General features: G+C 41.2%; 1 protein-coding gene across 1 annotated transcript in view; it reads right to left on the reverse strand.

Annotated features, from left to right (window-relative positions):
- LOC126281750 (uncharacterized) overlaps nucleotides 1–20,378 on the reverse strand; it is a 453,514-nt gene that overhangs the window by 225,390 nt on the left and 207,746 nt on the right. Inside the window, exon 2 of the mRNA XM_049980938.1 lies at nucleotides 15,398–15,499. The gene's annotated coding sequence lies outside the window, so the exon portion shown is untranslated. The remainder of the gene's footprint in view (nucleotides 1–15,397; nucleotides 15,500–20,378) is intronic.

Here is a 20,378-nt window from a genome sequence, read left to right on the forward strand (position 1 = left end):
TGAAGAAGACCTCATTAAATATTGTATTTTAATATCGGTGGAATAGTTGTAACCATATCTAGGGTCCAACACTGAAGGCCCAAGCGAGAAGCAAGGAGATTAAGAAAGAAATAATTGAGAAATTTTCTGAAATTTTCACTGAATGTGTGTTCCTCTCTGTTACTTAGCAGGTAATCGAAAATCTTTGCGGCGTAAATTCTACTTATAAAAACCCTTAATAACGCCAGAGGTTATTAAAAGTCGATGGCCATGAAATTCAAACCATTTACTATTTGCGTATATCAGTGAAAGAGTCACCCATTCGTAATCACATTTTTCATTGAGCAGTAGTAGATTTCTGGAAACACTTCATCACTTCGACGGTTCCCATCTCTTGACAATCAGAGATTTAATCAACTAAATCAGCTGAGAATTCATCCTGTCACATCGAAATTAAATTGTCACAGTGCCAATTTAAATTCCAAGCTGGCCTTTAATTCCAAGCCGTAAGAGATAATAGCTAGTGCTAAACTGAAATGGAATCTTTTCTGAACATTGCCTATGTGTCATCAGCGTATTCCTCTCGACCGTATGACAAATAACGTCCAAAGTACATCCTATTCGTCGTATCATCTTGTGTACACTGCCTGTTAAAAAACATTTTCCACAAACCTACGTATAGTTGGGCGCCTGTCCCCTCCCTCTCTCCCCCACACAAATATCTCAAACATTAGTTTCCTAGCCTTGGACACTTGGTAAGACCATTAAAAATTAACCTAAATCTAGTTATCCTAGAAATGGATTTTCCTGTAGAATTAACAGGGGAGAGTGTTGTGCCTGGAGTTTAGTGTGCCTAGGTACATAAGATGTTTCCTTGTCGGTGTTTGAATCTGGTTGCCGACTTTAGAATCACATGACGAAACGCGCACCAGAGATTACTTCAAGCAGTTTCTACTGATTTTGTTTGTCTGAGACATGAGATTATGTGTTGAGAGCGTTTGTAGATATTAAGAGTTCTATATTTTTAAATACTTAATAATATATTAAGGCTATTTTGAGGAAACCGTTAACTGACCATACAATGTAGGTTTTCACTATCAGTACTGACGTCACACTTTATACTTCCGGGCTGATAGGCCGTGGTCGATGTATAAAAGTCTGCCCTAACGTTTCATCTCCGACTGCGGGAGAAATCTTCAGAGGTAAAGCGGCGAGCTGCAATCAAACCTCGAGGGAGCACTGAATATAAAGTCAGTGCAGAGGGTACCACAGTCCATCACGTGATGTCGACTCGATTGAAACACACTCGATCGTTATTCTTATGATACATAGTTGAGATCCAAATTTTATCTAATTTAGAGCCTATCTATTTACTCTAAAGCCAACGGCCTTGCCGAAGTGGTAACATCGGTTCCCGCCAGATCACCGAAGTTAAGCGCTGTCGGGCTGGGCTAGCACTTGGACGGCTGACCGTTCGGTCTGCCGAACGCTGCAAGGTGCACTCAGCCCTTGTGAGGCAAACTGAGGAGCTACTTGATTGAGAAGTAGCGGCTCCCGTCTCGTAAACTGACATACGGCCGGGAGAACGGTGTGATGAATACATGTTCCTCCACATCTGCATCCAATGACGCCTGTGGGCTGAGGATGACACGGTGGCCGGTCGGTACGTTGGGCCTCCCAAGGCCTGTTCGGACGGAGTTTAGTTTAGTCATTTCCTCTGAAATGTATTGCGGTGTTTTTAAATCTCAACAGCCTCTCTATAAATGCGCACATGGTAACGCGATGTTTTCGATATTTTATTTCATGATCACCCTCTTGGTAAAAACGTTCCTCTACGTCCGATTTATCCGTGTGTCCCAGGCGGCAACTCTTCTTGTATTCAAACGGACGGATGTTAACACTTCTTTTCTTGGTACCAGTATAAACCAGTGCACAACTAGAAGGAATTTTATATGCACCCGGTGCAGTCAAGGGATGTCATATATCTTTTACCGGTCTTCCTGATGGGTATGAAGATAGTTTCAATACTTGCTCAATATTTTCTCAATACTATCTGTAATCTTACTAATGAACGGAAGGGAAACTTGAGCGGCAGATTCATTAAAGTAAAATTACCAAGTAGAAAACAGGCGGGCCTTCAATGATAACCGCATCAGTTAAGTAAGATTACCAAATAGGGAACAGGCAGGTTTCCAATGATATTAGCTTAAGTATGATTACCAAAGAGAAGTCCGCCCCTCGGTAGCTGAGTGGTCAGCGCGACGCAATTTCAATCCTAAGGGCCCGGGTTCGATTCCCGACTGGGTCGAAGATTTTCTCCGCTCAGGGACTGGGTGTTGTGTTGTCCTAATTATCATCATTTCATCCCCATCGACGCTGAAGTGGCGTCAAATCGAAAGACTTGCACCAGGCGAACGGTCTACCCGAGGCCCTCTCCACACGACGTTACATAATACCAAACAGAAAACAGACATGCCTTCACAAATAACAGTTTCAATTAAGTAAAGTTACCAGACATAAAACGGGCAGGCTTCGCTAATAAGAGTTTCAGTTACGCACAATTACCAAATAGAAAGCAGGCAGGCCTGTAATCATCGTATCTGCAAATGTGACTATTTGACGTTTAATGTGCAACTTGTAGCAGAAAGACACGCTTTTGATAGATCATCACTGTGCTATAGCATTAAACGGTATAGTTTCGTAACACAAGTTATAAAATTAAAAAAGCAACTACAGGATGACTTTACCTACCGATATTTAATTTTCCTGTCATTTTAACAAATCGTAGCTAAAATGACGCATTTTCGAGAGATCGTTAATCTGTTGATGCTCTGATTTAACGACGTACAGTATGTCGTCTTCTGTCTTCTGCTTGTAAGTTAAAAGATGTCACGTTTCACTGGTCACTTTTCTCTCAAAGAGGCGCCGTGGTTGGTTGCCAGTGAGTCGGCTGGGGTGTTGTCCAGTGGTCACGTTCAGGCTGCTGGCGTATCCTCGGTCCCAATCCGACTTCAACGAGAACCGTTAACGAGCGATCAGCATTGTGCCTGCTGTTAGTAGTCGTTTGGTCGGTTGATCTCCTAACGGCCTGGTAGATTTCAGCAACTGGAGGTCCATGGAACAGGACCTCCAGGAACGTGGATCCCAAGAGGCCCTACTGCTGGTTTCCACGTAGAAATTCACCACTGTAGTACGGATGTCTTTTTAACTTTTCAGAACAGACACAAATCGAACTTCGTATGTTTCATTGGCCAGTTTAATGTAACAAGAGCATCTCCATAAACTCTGAAATTTACAGTTTACATCATAGTAGTTGGCTGTTGAATTAAAGAGAGAAACCAGTCAACAAAAAATATTTATTTTTAAAAATGAAGAAACTGAAGAATAGTTGACAGTCTTTTGTCGTGTACACTACCGGTTTCGGAACACTTATAGTTCCATCATCTAGTTTAAACTGTAGTAATAAAACAAAATATACTGATTGCGACTTGTTGCTGTTCTCAAAAACTTAATTTCAACAGTCGCTCTTCATCTAAGGGCAATGCCTTTTCTCGCCAGTAATGTATTTATTGCTTTTAAAAATACTGGAGCATTGAGTGGAATATGGAGATATCTTGAAAGATTTATTGAGTTTCATCGTGAATGGGAATGTCTATGGGCTCCTACGAACAGCGATTATAAGAACAAACTGAAAACACTAGACGCTTGGAGTGAAATAGCTGATAAAAAGTGGTATGTGAAAAAGATAATACTGTCTTTATTGACATATTTTCACCTCAAACAACAAAGTGAAACAAACAAAACTGGGACTGATTACTAACTTTGTACAGCGTGTACAGCTCTCCTAAATGAGATGTTATCTCTGGAAGTTTTAGGGCCTACACAGTTCAACCTACACAATTCAATAAAGATTCAAAATCTACAGCTTTCACTAAGGAAAAAAATATGCTATAGCTCACATACCAGTTCAGCTATACGTTCGGGCATTAATATTTTCCCACGACGCTACTTTTCACTTTTTAAAAGGGAGGTCATCCACCAGCGCCGTTTTTTCTTCTTATTTTACGATTGTCACCTTCTAGCAGTAAAATAAATGCTGCACTTGCGGCAGTTCCTAAACTCCTTTTTTTCTCCCATAATATCGGTCGGTGAAATTGTAACTAAAACGTTAGATTATAAGTATAACAAAACTTGAGCAAAGTTAGCAAGATATCAGTGCCAACTGCGATTCCACATAACCATATCCTTTGGCCGCATATCCTTCACATCGTGTGAAGCCGAACACCTGTACAATGGCGACTAACGTTCGGCCAAATCCAGTCTCTGTCGTTTGTTGGCCTTCACTCTGCACCGGAAATCTGTGAGCCTGGGTGACGTTATGGCGAGAACGGCCGCGGGTTTCGGTACGAGCTTATGCGCGCTGAGTGTGAAACATTGACCTTCAGTCACTATCAGGCAGTAAAGTTACTCCTCCCTGTTGTCCATCACCTTCACAGCGACAGTCACTGTAAGCACTTGCGCTAGCGCTATCTACGCCCCCTAAAAGTATTATTATTTTATCTGCTTCCTAATCGAAAGAATTTTCCTGCTGTAGGTATTCTCGCGCAATTTTTTAACAGTGTTCGCACAACGGAATCCAATCTTCTTTAGTCACTGAATTAAATTTCTCCTGGATTAATGTTTCAGAGACGTTACGTTGCAGAGAACATTCCTTGAAGCTACGCAACATTTCAGAATAGATCAAGTATTCTCTTCAACATTTGTAGTCCTGTCTTCCTCAGTTGCGTGTAATATTACGGTGTACAGATAATTTTTACTTATGGGCCGTCTGACAGCAACTGAATAAAACACAATTTTAGTGCCCTACGCGTTTCGCCTTTATTTTCTGCAAAGCATCATCAGTGGCAGGTTGCGTGGACAATTTCTTACATACTATGATCCTGTTGCATTTTTGGTGTTGTTCTTCTTCTTCTTATGAATGCTAATTTGCGGCTTGTTTTAATTGAAACAAGCGTTCAGTGCATAGTGCTGTGGAATGTGGAAAAAATCGCAAATTAGTGTTCATAAGAAGAAGAACAACACCAAAAATGCAACAGGAGCATAATATGTAAGAAATTGTCCACGCAACGTGCCACTGATGATGCCTTGCAGAAAATAAAGGCGAAACGCGTATGGCACTAAAATTGTATTTTATTCAGTTTCTGTCAGACGGTCCGTAAGCAAAAATTATCAGCAAGTATTCTCTATTGGATTTAACTGCGGATGGCAAGGAGGAAACAGTAGAGCAACGTGACCAACAGTTTGAAGAGTCCTATCAACGGAATACTTGACGGTCCATACAGAAAAGGTTTGAGTATGCCATGCTTTGTTAGCCACTGTACGACGTGTCTTTAGTAGAGTAAAACATTGCAGCTTTATTTTACCTTCGTGTTATGGAACAATGCCGAAAATTAGCACAGAGTTAGGTTTTAAACTGGGGATCACCTTCTCTATCAACAGCTTTTTGTAATTTTTGTGGCTCATGTCGATGAGATAATCCCCCGTTGATTGATTCGATTTCCATGTCAGAAGCGTATTAGGAGGAAGGCCATTCTCACATCCTGCGTGAGTTTTCATTAGGCGTTGCCCCTTTGATGTCGGTTTGAGGAGAGCTATTACGTTATTATCACTCCAGTATTTCCCAATAATGTGTGAGGATAAAATGATCGTTTCATGAACGTAAAAATGTTGTAACTAATTCTCCTAACAACGGCCTGTTCAAAACTATCAGTGTCTATCAACACTTATAACTGTTCTGGGCTTAAATTTTTAATATAGAGCTAAAAATTTCCTGCCTCAGCCAGATTCTAATAGCTTGCTTTGCATTTTAATTTTGTGGATAGTGCTACGCTAAACTCCTGTGGCCACTTGAGCCACCTGCTGAATTTTTGCACAGCAAAGTTCCTTACCTGGGAGAATCCATCTTCCTTATCCATTCAGTCTTCTACCTTTCACTTTTGAAGTACTAATAGGCGACATAATTACAACTGCAGTTACAGCGTACTAGTAATAAAAGCACGGAACAACGCCAGGTACGTTATAACTGCTACTGAAATCACAAAGGACGCACGTAGGAAACTGTTGATAACCAATTGTATTAGCTCTGAACGGCAGCTCTCTGCGCAAGCGCAATGGCCATGCGACAGATATGTTGTGAGGGTCGTGAAGGTTCCGCATACAGTGAGTCCAAAAAATATTCGTCTAGCTGCATGCCTTTTAGAAAACAAAGCCTGTGTATCACGAAAAGAAATGTATACCAAATCTAAAGATGCAGTCATGTAAGAAGTACCTCGGTATTTTTGTTGAAAAGCAATGAAAGAAACACATCCAAATCGGCGACAACGCTAACAAAATAGAAAATATAATACAACAGCTAGTTCATAAAGTATTCGTCCACCAGCCGAAGATGCCGAAATTCTGCGAGCAGTGATTGAACTGTATCGCTGACTCAAAGCACACACTAGAGTCAACCATGCGCGGCCACACTCTATCGCCTGTAGTAGTTCTGAAAGGCGCCGATACAGTACAATTAGCGCCCTAGGCCGTAAAGGTAGTAAGACGACGCTGATCGAAAGGAAACTTACTCTCCTCTTACATAATGAGTGCAAATCTTCTTATGAGATTGCTAAAGTAGTCGGTAGACCTAGATCGACGGTTCAGTCGATAACAGATCCATTTTGCGCAACAAAACCAACCACGTAACGGACTCTCCACACTTTGACTGATGCAGACGTGAGATTCATCATGAGGAAAATGAAGAGGAAACCTAAAATCAGCGCTCCAAAGTTGGCTAGGGAGTTGGTCTAGGGCAAAGAAGGTATGTGGCAACACAATGAGAAATACCTTCAAAATGTATAGATATCACAGCCGGGTAGCGCGCAAGAAATTTTGTATCGGTGAACAGAGTGGAAAGAATCGTCTTTTTTGCGATGGAACATACATTTACAAAGGAAGACTTCTGGAAGAGAGTAATATTTTCTGATGAGAGTAAATATAAAGTATTCTGGTCGGATGGCAGGCGAATGGCGTGGCTTAAGAAGAATGTGACGATGTTGCCACGCAATCTTTGCCAACAATTTATCACAGTGGTGGCTCCCTGATGCATGAGTGCTGCAGGTGCTGGAAAATTACATTTCAAAGAATGTACAGTGGATCACCATATGAATATGAACATTTTAAAGGACAATCTGAATCCTAGCGCCGAAAAATTAGGTCTGCAAGGAAATTACACTTTTCAACAAGATAATGACCCTAAATACAAGGCTGTGGCTCGTGTACAATACCCGAAAACAACTTAACTCCCTTACTCAGAGCTCAGTCATTAATCCTATTGAACAACTTTGGAAAGTACTGGAATATAGCATCAGGAGAAGACATATTTCTGACAAGAGAGACCTAAAAGAAGCACTTCAAGACGAATGGCATCGAAACAGAGGATGACACGCGTATAACTGAAATACTAAACACCTTTTTCCAAAGCTGTTTCACAGAGGAAGACCGCACTGCAGTTCCTTCTCTAAATCCTCGCACGAACAAAATATGGCTGACATCGAAATAAGTCTCCAAGGAATAGAGAGGCAACTGAAATCACTCAGCCGAGGAAAGTCGACTGGACTTGACAGGATACCAATTCGATTCTACACAGAGTACGCGAAAGAACTTGCTCCCTCTCTAACAGCCGTGTACCGCAAGTCTCTAGAGGAACGGAAGGTTCCAAATGATTGGAAAACAGCACAGGTAGTCCCAGTTTTCAAGAAGGGTTGTCGAGCAGATGCGCAAAACTAAGCCCTACTGTCGCCTGATAAACGAAGTAAGAGCGTACGGAATATCAGACCAGCTGTGTGGCTGGATTGAAGAGATTTTAGCAAACAAAACACGTCATGATGTTCTCAATGGAAAGTCGTCTACAGACGTTAAAGTAACCTCTGGCGTGCCACAGGGGAGTGTTATGGGACCACTGCTTTTCACAATATATATAAAGGACCTAGTAGATAGTGTCGGAAGTTCCATGCGGCTTTTCGTGGATGATGCTGCAGTATATAGAGAAGTTGCAGCATTAGAAAATTGCAGCGAAATGCAGGAAGATCTGCAGCGGATAAACACTTGGTGCAGGGAGTGGCAACTGACCCGTAACATAGACAAATGTAATGTATTGTAAATACATAGAAAGAAGGATCCTTTATTGTATGATTATATGATAGCGGAACAAACACTGGTAGCAGTTACTTCTGTAAAATATCTGGGAGTATGCGTGCGGATGATATGAAGTAGAATGAGCATATAAAATTAATTGTTGGTAAGGCGGGTGCCAGGTTGAGATTCATTGGGAGAGTCCTTAGAAATTGTAGTCCATCAACAAAGGAGGTGGCTTGCAAAACACTCGTTCGACCTATACTTGAGTATTGCTCATCAGTAATACTCAGGTCGGGTTGACAGAGGAGATACAGAAGATCCAAAGAAGAGCTGCGCGTTTCGTCACAGGTAAGCGTGATAGCATTACGGAGAAGTTTAGCAAACTCAAGTGGCGGAGTCTGCAACAGAGGCGCTCTGCATCGTGGTGTAGCTTGCTGTCCAGGTTTCGAGAGGGTGCGTTTCTGGATGAGGTATCGAATATATTGCTTCCCCCTACCTATACCTCCCGAGAGGTCACGAATGTAAAATTAGAGAGATTCGAGCGCGCACGGAGGCTTTCCGGCAGTCGTTCTTCCCGCGAACCATACGCGAGTGGAACAGAAAAGGGAGGTAATGACAGTGGCACGTTAAGTGCCCTCCGCCACACACCGTTGGGTGGGTTGCGGAGTATAAATGTAGATAGATGAAGATGGGACAAAATTCCAGCCTCTCTAACGGCAAACTTGGTCTTGTCGATGTCCAGACGACTACATGCAGTAATAGCTACAAAGGGAAAACCCATTAAGTATTAAGTTTTGTAATTGAAATCATGGTTTCAGACAGTAAATTAAAAAAAAATGATGGACGAATACTTTTTTAAATAGCCCTTGAATAAATTCTCCATTGTGTCAAATCTGCTATCGCTATGTGTGTATTTACGTCCTTGTCCATCAATAAAAATGACTTATCAAAGGTCATTGCATATGACTGGATGTTCACGTTTTATGTTCCTTTCACGTGACATATGCTTAGTTAAAAAAAAATACAAGTAGACGAATACTTTTTGGACTCACTGTAGCTGACCCGGAGTGAACGCGCCTAAGCAAGTTTCTATGGCGCTGTTCCGAGGACTAACGACGAAAGAAGAGTATAAACGAAGCACCCCCTTCGAGAAGACATTTCCGGGCTGTAAGTGCTCCGTGGACAGGACGGGGAATCAGCGGCGACGCCGCAGTGGCTCCGGTTGCTTCCGGTGAATCGGAGCGGAGCCGGCGGGCCAGGTGTTCGGCGAGCACGAGCTGCGCGCAGCATCCCATCCCGCGAGAGGTCGCCGACGGCCGCGCAGGTAACTGTAGGAGAGCGCGGAAAGGGGGGGGGGGGGAGGGGGGAGGGCGCAACTACACCGCAGCGACAGCTGCAGCCGCTGCCGCTGCCGTTGCAACCGGCTCCTTTGTGGCGTCACGGCGCTCAGGTAGGCCTGGCACAAAGGCAGCAGCGCCAGGCGGCAGGTGTGGCCTGCATCCTGCTGGCCTGCCACTCGCGCACTTCTTCAAGGCGGCCACCGCTTCCGCACCGACGATCTACATAAACAGCACAGACTGCTCATGGCGCCGCCATCTTTGAAGCCAATTGAAAACTTGGCCGCCATGTTTCCACCTCAGTTCGGGAAATACGAGGGACCCTATCAAGCCAATACGAGGGAATGTTCGGAAAGCAAGATCCGATCGATCGCGAAATGAAAACCATAGTGAACACCAAAAATTTTTTATTCGCAACAGTTGGCCACACCTTCCAGCTACCTCCCTAGTTGCTGCTCCAACTTAGACAATTATCATGGCGTTGTACAAACTTTCCAGTACCCTCGTCACAGAAAGCAGCCGCCTGTGCTTTCCTCCAGTGCTTTACGCTGGTCTGCCTTTCGTTGTTTGTACTAAAATTTTGTCTTCACAGCTAGCGTTTCATGTAGCAGAGATGAACGACGGAGGGAGTGCTGTATTGTGGGTGACCAAACACTTTCCCTCGAAAACACCGCTGAATGCGGCTGAAAATTGTCTTGAAGAAAGAAACGCATGACATTTATGTTATGTGGGATGCATAGCTTCAGGTGAAATCTCTAAAAATGTTCAAATGGCTCTGAGCACTATGGGTCATCAGTCCCCTAGAACTTAGAACTACTTAAACCTAACTAACTTAAGGACATCACACACATCCATGCCCGAGGCAGGGTTCGAACCTGCGACCGCATCGGTCGTGCGGTTCCAGACTGTAGCGCGTAGAAGCGCCAGGCCACACTGGCCGCGAAATCTCTCATCAGATCCACTTACTTGGCAGGAGGAACTGTTGTTTTAGGTATTTCTACGTGATCATTTTACGTTTTGCACTGAAAAGAGCGACGTGAAGCAATCGACAGGCACACTAAAGACACGGGCGCCTTATCAGAACTTACCTTCCAAATACGCCTCACACTACTCGTCTACTAGCACAGTGTTATATGTTTGTTCTTGTGTGGCGAGCTCCACGTATTTCGCCTTGCGGGAGACATTAAGTTGGCAGCACATTTGTGCCGGGGGTTCGGAAATCACTGCTATAATCCTTTCATTAGGAAATTACACATTTAAAGTATTAAAGGAGTTTTGCTATTTGGGGAGCAAAATAACTGATGAGGATATAAAATGTAGACTGGCAATGGCAAGGAAAGAATTTCTGAAGAAGAGAAATTTGATAACATCGAGTATAGGTTTAAGTGTCAGGAAGTCGTTTCTGAAAGTACTTGTATGGGGTGTAGCTATGTATGGAAGTGAAATGTGGACGATAAATAGTTTGGACAAGAAGAGAGTAGAAGCTTTCGAAATGTGGTGCTACAGAAGAATGCTAAAGATTAGATGGGTAGGTCACATAACTAATGAGGTATTGAATGGAATTAGGGAGAAGAGAAATTTGTGGAACTACTTGACTAGAAGAAGCGATCGGTTGGTAGGACATGTTCTGAGGCATCAAGTATCACCAATTTAGTATTGGAGGGCAGCGTGGAAGGTAAAAATCGTAGAGAGAGACCAAGAGATGAATACACTAAGCTGATTCAGAAGGATGTAGATTGCAGTAGGAAGCTTGCACATGGTAGAGTAGCATGGAGAGCTGCATCAAACCAGTCTCTGGACTGAAGACCACAAGAAATCAAAACATTACTAAGGTACGTTAAATGGAACTTTAAGATATTCAAATGTACGAGTATTAACAGCAATCAACGTTTATCTCAACGTAGTTTTTGTTTCAAATATCGTGTACAGTTACAGCCACTGCAGCGTTGTGCTCTGATTGTCACGCACTTAATGCGCGTGGAACATAGTTAAAAAGTGCCGAGAAATAGGCTGTTCTTAATGTTTTTTTTATAAATTTACGGAGATATTCGGCTTTGAAATTTTCCAAGCGTTGTACATAAGGTAGCTGATAAACTATGCCACGTTGAAAGGTAGTGCAGTCGGTTGCGTAATGGACTGTGAAGCAATGGTGCTTCAAATTTCCCTAGCACCATTTTTTTTCTTAGTTCAATTTGGAATACCTACATCTCGTAATTATAAAACTCATCATCATTTTTTATTAATCATACAAGTCTTCTTCTTTCTAATCTTGGGGCTGAAATTCCTGTTTCCAATTCAAATACAAATTCTTAATTTTCGATGTTTTATGAAACAGTGTTCAATGTTCAACTATACGGTGAGATCCTTCAATAGTCTCTTACTTTATACACAGTTTATGCAGAAAAATTACCGCTCGGTTAAGTAAAGAATTTTCATCATTCTTGTTTTTAATTACTATATTACGTTATCTAAAAACGACAACGTGTTGCGGTTTTCGTCTAGTCGTCTTAGGAGCGTATCGTGGGAGATTTGCAGTGTAACACTTCATTCTGCTTAAAAATTAAGTGACATTCGAAGCTGTATTGCTCCTCTGTTCATCTCTTTTTAAGTGTGAACTGCAGACTAGTTTTACCAGCTGACCGGCCAGTGCTGCCCAAGTTATATGCACCGGCAATGCTGTTGTCCCGTATTAATGCTTAGTCGATGTGCGCTTAACCCACAGCTCAAAACGTACCCTTATAATCGTTCTTGGCAGTACTAGAGACAGCTTGGCTGCAGTCCCACATGAAACGGAAATCCAATGCGGTTCTAGCAAACGCGGAAGAATACATAGTGCAATGTTTACGTCAGGTTTATTCTTATGGTGGACGGATTATAGTAAATGCGGTTTGGTTGGGAGGTGGGGTTGAACGTTATTACAATTAAAACGATGTTTCACAGCAGGTGCTGAAAATGTTTTCTCCCTTTCTTGAATGCACGGTTCAACACATTTACATATATGGTATACGTATGCGGACACCTTTATCAGATTTTCACTTGTAATCGTAAGCAGATAATCAATTATCGCTGTCTTCATCTACTTTATTTGGGTTTTTTCATACACAAATATTTTAGCCGGACCCCGAAAGAAACAGTGGGATAGAGACAGATCTGGTGAGGCCAGAGACCTTTTATAATTTTCCTAAAGATTTCATCTAAAAGTCGTAGGGGCGGGTGTATCGTATGATTAGTGCCATTATCTTGTTGGAAAAACGAATAATTGATCTTATTTTCATTCAGTAGCGCAATACACGGATGGGAACAATAAACAGCGGAAGCGACGGTAGTATCGAAAAATATCTGCGCTACAATTCGCTCTCGCGTTGTGGCAAACCACACTCCGATTTTCTCTGCCTGCAGTGATGTTTATCTTAAGCCATGTGGATTTTCTGTTGCCCAAATCGGTGAATTTTTGGAATTAATAGGTGAAACAAAGCCTTTTTAGTGAAAAAGGTACGATCTAAAAACCAACTCTGTGCCGGTTTACAAATATCTGAAACTATTCACAAAACGCTGTTAGTTTCGCATGACTTTGTTGGATTCCGCAACATGGTGTCCCAAATGTCGTCACTTTCCGTTCTATTAAAATTTTAGGCCTACTAGTTCGTGGTGCATCATGAATTGAACCTGCTGTCTGGAATTTGAAAATTAAATCACGTACAGTATCACGATGTGGGCACCTCGAAGCAGAAAAACGCAATCGAAATTGTCACCTCACAAACTCCGTGAAGTTTCTTTCTGCACGGTAAATCTCTTCCACTAAAAACGCTTGCTCTGCAATGGTAAGCATTCTCATTAGACTCAGTTTCCACAAGAACTGGACAATAAAACCACTAACAACTACAACGCAGAGGCAACACTTCTGCGTCCACCCTACCTGAATGTGCCGGCAGCTTTACGTACCTCGCAAGGTAAGACAAGCTAGGTTCGCCGCTACGGAGAGTTTGTTGGTGCACGGTACAATGGCATGTGGCTGTTGAAAGTCACAGAAACGACACGTTTCGGGAAATGATGCTGACAATGAACTGCGTTCGTTGTGTATCACGTCATCTTAACTGTGGTATCTGCGATGTGCGAGATTCTGCTAGACAATCTAGCAGACAGTAACAAAATAGACATAATCAGATCGAGAAACCACACCAGTTTTGGGTACCATTCGTACTAACAGATTCTTCAGTATTAGACAACGACATTTTGATATTTCGTATAACAAAATGTTTGACTAACTTTGAGGTAATAGATTTTTTCACAAAAAGGAAAGAACAGCTGTTTAAAACTGTAGCTACTAGATTAATGAGAAAAATATGCTGGCACCTAAGGATTGAAGAAATGTGTACTATCTTACTTGTCTGTTACCTTTAATGGTGTTTTGTCTCCTGTATTTAATTTTATATCACACACAAGAGAAAGTTATTAGCTAATTTGCAATAAAGAGTGCAAATTTTCTGAAGAGTTCTTGTTTTCCCGGTCACAGTTAATCCCATTAAGTATTAATTGTGAGTACCTTTTTAAGCGGGACCAAGAGAGACATCACGGGACATTTTAATTCCCATTGCCCTGAACATACATTGGTGGCTTTCACTACAAAATATATGCGTTAGAATTCCACAGAGTGAAATACATTGACGTGAACAGAAGAATGCTGTGTGAAGAGGCGTAACACTGCACTTTAATACACTTAACACAGAATAACATATCTTACATTTCCCCGAACATTTGTGATCTATTTATCAGTATATGCGCTGTAAACATAATTTTGAAAGATTTTTTTTTAATTTTTAGAGTCCTATTTCAAACGCTAATGCTGAAAAGCTGCAAAATGGATTTTAGTGGAAAGTACAGTGTTTAAAATTACCATACATCAAGGGCCCCCTGGCAGAGATAATATAGTAACAAAGACTGACTTTCTCAGTGACGTAAGTGAGTTCAAGCTCTAGTTTTCTTTAGATAAAATTTGCAAAGTTTCCACAATTTCACTCTGAATACGCAGGAAGGTGTGTTCCAATATTAAACTTTTCTATGTTGACTTTGGACCATGGTGCCAGGCACAGACTACGTCCATGTGGTAATATCATTTCACAAGTGTGAATTTTAGACATCAACGGATCTCTAGTAAATAGTATAAAATTAAATATCATAAATCGTCATTCTCAATCTAAAATTCTCTTTATTGTAGAAGTGACTCAAAGTGGTAGGAGAGGCTTGCGACCGTTGTAATCACTATGATGAAAACGGCTTCAATATAGCTGGTTGGTCGCAAAGTAGTAGTGAGAGGATGTTTATGGACCCATTTATTATTCATTACGCGTTTCGGGCTCTGCCCATCTTCAATTGACCTGGTAAGAAATTGGTAGCAGAAACATTTTTTTACAATCTCGCAAATTTACTCAAGTGTCTTCAAAGATGATCTCTGTTATGACTGAAGAACAAAAGTATTCAAAATGACATTTCAGTTCAAATATCTTCTTAGTTAATTTTATTTTTTAGTCATATTTTAGATAGCAAGTCTTTTATTTGCTTCTTATAAAACGTAAAATTTGCTTCTTTTAGCGGATCAGTCGATAGCGCCACCTTTAATGCGGATGCCGCGATACGAACTTTGACCTCACTTTTTTCAAAACGAAACAAATAACTTTTTGCATTCCTTGTGTAATTTAGTATGTGAATAATAAAAATTCCTGTGGCGCTAGGCTTTTTCTCGGTAGATTAATGTAGCAAATACTGAAAATCTCGTGGAATGCAACTAATTTAAGCATAAGACATCAAGAAAGAATTTTTAATAAAATATTTCAATATCCGTGCAAGATCTTTTACCTCCCACAGAGTACGCATAGGCATGTTAACAGAAGGAAAAGCGGCTTTTAAGTTACCGTAGGTCAGGACTGGATTCTTCAGCCGGCAATTCCGAGGACTGAGCGACAAGGAGCCTCTGGTACCGACTCTCCTCACACGTTCACGGCGTGGTTCGGCACCTGGAAGTAGGAAGATAACACAGCAGTTAGACAAGAAAAAAAGAGGTTACAAACCAGAAAGAATACCAGTGTTCGTGCTAAGAAATAATTAGTCAGTCCAAGAGTCATCTCGGTAATATACTGAAACACCAGTTTGAGGATGGCCTCTGTTCGTAGAGGAAAGTCAGCAAGTTTCTACAGGTAAGCTACATGAGGCTTAAACGTCTCCTTACTGAGTAGACCCTGTAGTGCTAGCAAACGGGCTAGTCGAGGTGCTGCGTGATGTGTGAATGTTTGTCATAATAGGAAGGGATGTGTGCAGCCTTATGAACATGGCTGCCGTTGTCTGGAAATATGGTAATATTTACGGCACACTCATCATAAAAGCGGTCATAGAGATTGTTGTAATAAACGCTCTGGTTCATGTTGATGGTAACCTGAATGAGCAGGTCCATGTCATGGCACGTAAACAGAGTTGTAGTACTGCCGAAGTCTACCAAATGCTATAATAAGCAAGCGTAGATTGTGATAATTTTGTTAATAGGCTTGGTCAGTTAGGAGCATAACTGCATTACCTGTAGGTTAGGTGTGTTGCAAATCTATTCAGCGTTACCGCATTTCGATACGTATGCAATGAGTGTCATACTAGGTTCGCCGAGAAAGCGGAAGCAGTGAACTGCCTAGAAATTGAGTGAGGACACGTAAGGTGGCGCCTAACCTGCAGAATATTTTTCATCTCCATAGTTGACCTGTTTGCTACCTAAAAATAAGCAGCATTTATAGCAAATTGAAACTGTTAGTGCTTAACTCATGTTTTATTCGGAAACTGTCGATCTGGAACGTGAAAGAGAGGGACGCCGTAATAAAAATATAAAAAATACAGATTTATCATATAGAACTAACGAAAGCAATTTTCTCACAAATAAACGTAAAATGAACTAAATATATAAAACATCGCTTCAGTACTTAGTGGAGCTATTATAAAACATGTGTCGATATTCAAAAGCTGCTTCCCTTGATCATGCTGAAGAATTTTCCATTGAGCACAAAGGAACAACAATTATCATTTTGATTTCTTATGTTTGTGCAAGTTAACTGTACTAGCATCAAATATAATTATTTAGGATACACAAAAAAACTAGAAGGTATGTGATAACTTGTAAAATGCTATTTATATTACATAAGGGTGTAACTATACATTAGACTAAAAATGAACGATGTACTGTTTTAATTGTGTACCCAATAAATAAAAAACAAACAAAAAACACAACAGGGAAGACGTCGTTTTCCGATTTCTCTGTCACTAATAGGTTAATGTTTCTATCCCTACCAATACTACCAGTACTATCAGTAATCCAACCTTTTCCTACGCCATTTATGTAGTGTAACAAAGCACTGAACTGAAATTCCTGCAAAACGCAACTCCACACCGCAAACACCTCGTAAACATCAGAGAATCATCTCCATCCCGATTCAGAGCCTCCAGACACTGCGAGGTAAATGTCGAAGTTGGCCGTCGGACCAGTCGACGCCTTGCATCATCTGGTGTGAGGCCAAGTCGCGGCTAACCGGACCGCAACGCACACCTCCAGTCAGCTACTGTGCAGTTTCTGTGTTTTCCGACTCAATGAAGACTTGTAGGCTTATGTGCCGCTTCGAGCAATGACATTTTCTGAGGTGCCTTACTGCCACTGCATGCTGAAAGCAGTTCCATTCGCACTAACCATAGCAGTTCCTGTCGAGTTTGATATGAGTTGTCATGACTTCACTGCCAGTGGTACAGTATTTCTTGCAGACCTGTTAGGCAATCCGCGTAGAAGCATCAACAAACTGGACAACGTCATTCATGTGTATATACACTTTCAGACGCGATAGCTCTTTCTCCGGTATTCACTCGGATCTCAACGTTGATCCACTCAGCTGCGCGCGTCCCATACAATCGATTGGATCATACAAACATACCAGTTCACTGCCTCGACTCTTGTCTGTGGTGGGGGCTCACATGAGAAGATGACGGACGGTATCCGGTGAGCTAATCTGCAGTTGTGGGGGGAAGGGGGACGGGGTGGACTCGGGAGGTGTACAGTTCGAGGGTTCATACAAACACGATCTTTAATTTAATTAAGATATTTCCATCCACTACACTTCCAGCTAATTGCGATTTAAATGTACCTTGTACCTAAAGTTCTGTTTTGCTAGGGAAAGGTATCAATTCCCAAGAATAAATGAAATCCGTGAAATGTAGGTGCACATATAACCGAATCGCCAATGCCGTGTGCTTGCAACATGTACGACAAGAAGCGAAAACTCGGATATGGCTGAATGAGTATAAAATTTGGATGCATGGAAATAAAGTAGACTGTTAAATTTGGGAAACATTATAAGTTTAGTTAAAGAAAATTAACGGTTGCCATCCCACTACGTTAGCAAAATTACTGTCATTATAATCACTGCCTGTTAACATTGAAAAACTTAAGAAAGCTTGGTTTTATTGCAAGATGAAAACAGCACAAAACAGCTAAACACTGCTCTAACCTGATTTCAAGTGGATATGTCACAGTGAACAAATACTTTCAGCTAGGTAGCAGCTCACGAAAATCAATTGGTAATAATGAAATAACAACAAAATTTCATCAGTTACAGATCTTTACACAAATACAAAAATTTCTTGACGTCATCACTGCAATGCTTACTATCCTTACTGTTACTCAAGACGTTACTTATGATTATTCATTTCTGAATACTTACATTTAGCTTGAAAACTATCATGATGAGATAGCGTCATTCAATAATCACTTTCCTGTGACCTACAATTTCGTAATTTGCTAAGTATAAATTTCGACTGTATAAGAATGGCAAAGTTCGTGGTATGGTTCTACTGATTTATTTATCTCTTGTAACTTCAACTTTTATTACTGTTCATTAACAATTAGCGTAAATCTTTGGTGCAATTACATCTATTATTTGCTCAAGACGTTAATACACATTTGTCACTGATTGTAGTTGCGTCAAATGAAAGCGTATTTATAGATGAAAACATACACAAAAAATGTGTTTTACTGAATAACTTTGCCAAGCACTGTCTCTGAAATTACTGATTACTAGACTTGAGCATTTGTGTTATTTGTTGTCTTGAAAATTATTGAACTTTAATTTCTATTATTTCTATCGTAAGGCACTGCAATAGTTTCTCAACCACTCGGACTTTTTCATACCATAAATAGTGGGTAGAATGTATCTTACTTTGGTAAATGAAATGATCGTGTTGCATTGATGGCCTGGAGGCCCCTTTCTGGGATGTTCAGTCACTGGGTTCCAGTCTTATTTCAAGTGATGCCATATTGGACGACTTGCATGTCAGTTATGATGAAATGATGATGAGGATTGCACAACACCCAGTCCACGAGCGGGGAAAATGTCTAACCCGGCCGGAAAACAAACCCGGGACCGCTGCAGGTCAGGCGAACACGTTATCACTCAGCTAAGAATGTGCGCACCCTGCATAGATATTTAGATTCAGGTGAAATTAATAGCTAGCATTTGAAATAATTCGATATTATTCAAACACAAAAATGAACACACATCACCACTTAGCTAAGCATGCGCACCCAGCTTACGTATTTACCCTCAGGTAAAATTAATAGCCAGCACTTCGAATAACTCGGTATTATTCAAACACAAAAATGAACTACGACCCTGGTTAGCTGTATACAAGTCTGACCAAGTAACTAGTTGAATCTTACTTCAGATTGTGATGTTGCCGATGCAATGTAAAACATTGTTCGTTTACTATGTATGGCACAGGCTCTTCCTCTTGTACCTCCGTAACAAATTCAATTGAGCCCACACTACTCTTCATGTTAATTAACATCGGATTGTGGTAATTGTACTGCGCCCACTTAATGCCGTATATTTCTCCCGTCCACATCCGATATTCACCGAGCCATTAAGTACTTTATCACCATGCATTACGACTACTTCTCAATACAAGAGTGACAGCGCGACTGGACTCGAATGTGTCAATCTTGTCCTACGTTCTGTTCCGCTCTGTACTCAACTGATGGCGCGCTTGCGAGCCCAGCTATACTGCAACTGCCACTTCACAGTACTCCCTGACAATATGGCATTTCCCTGACTAAGCCAGCGTTTCTACTTACAACTAGCTTACAATTAAAATTTAATTAACTTTGCAACCCAGTTTAATCATACAAACATTAGTACACTTATTTTCGAGCTCTGATTCATAGAACAAATACATCGAAAAGTAAAATCGCAAGGAAACAATTTTAAGTCCACAGAGTTGTTGTGTTACAAAGACAGTGCCTAAAAATGTCGTTTTCCATCTTTAACGTTAATTTCAAGTTGCTACTTCCCTTTTATTTTGAAATTATTTTACTAGCTTTGATAATAGTTTCTATTGCATTTGGGCATGAAATTCATAGTTGACTAAAAAGACAAAAACTTGAGAAAAGGAAGATAACAGAGCCTATGTAGATAAGTGTGCGCGTGGTCACGCTTTCGCGCTCATGTGGCGCAGGATTAACAACCCGACGGGTTCAGCGACTTTTGTGAGCCGCAAGTAGATGACATGCAATGATCGTATCACGGCACCGACACGTGAAAACCTGCATATGGCCTCCGAAGCTTTTCTCCGTGTCTGAACTTTTGCTGCTGTCTTTCACCTTTTAGTGAGTACATTCTTATTTGCGCTCATACACACACACACACACACACACACACACACATACACACACAGGGAGGGAGGGAGAGAGGGGAGAGAGAGAGAGAGAGAGAGAGAGAGAGAGAGAGAGAGTTAAACGGAGAGGGAGAGAGACAGAAAGAAGGAGAACCAGAAATATGAGGAAGACTGTTTCTTAGCGTTCAGGTAAGAATACGCGTC

Source organism: Schistocerca gregaria, chromosome 7 (genome assembly GCF_023897955.1).
Source record: "Schistocerca gregaria isolate iqSchGreg1 chromosome 7, iqSchGreg1.2, whole genome shotgun sequence".
Classification (NCBI taxonomy): Eukaryota; Metazoa; Arthropoda; class Insecta; order Orthoptera; family Acrididae; genus Schistocerca; species Schistocerca gregaria.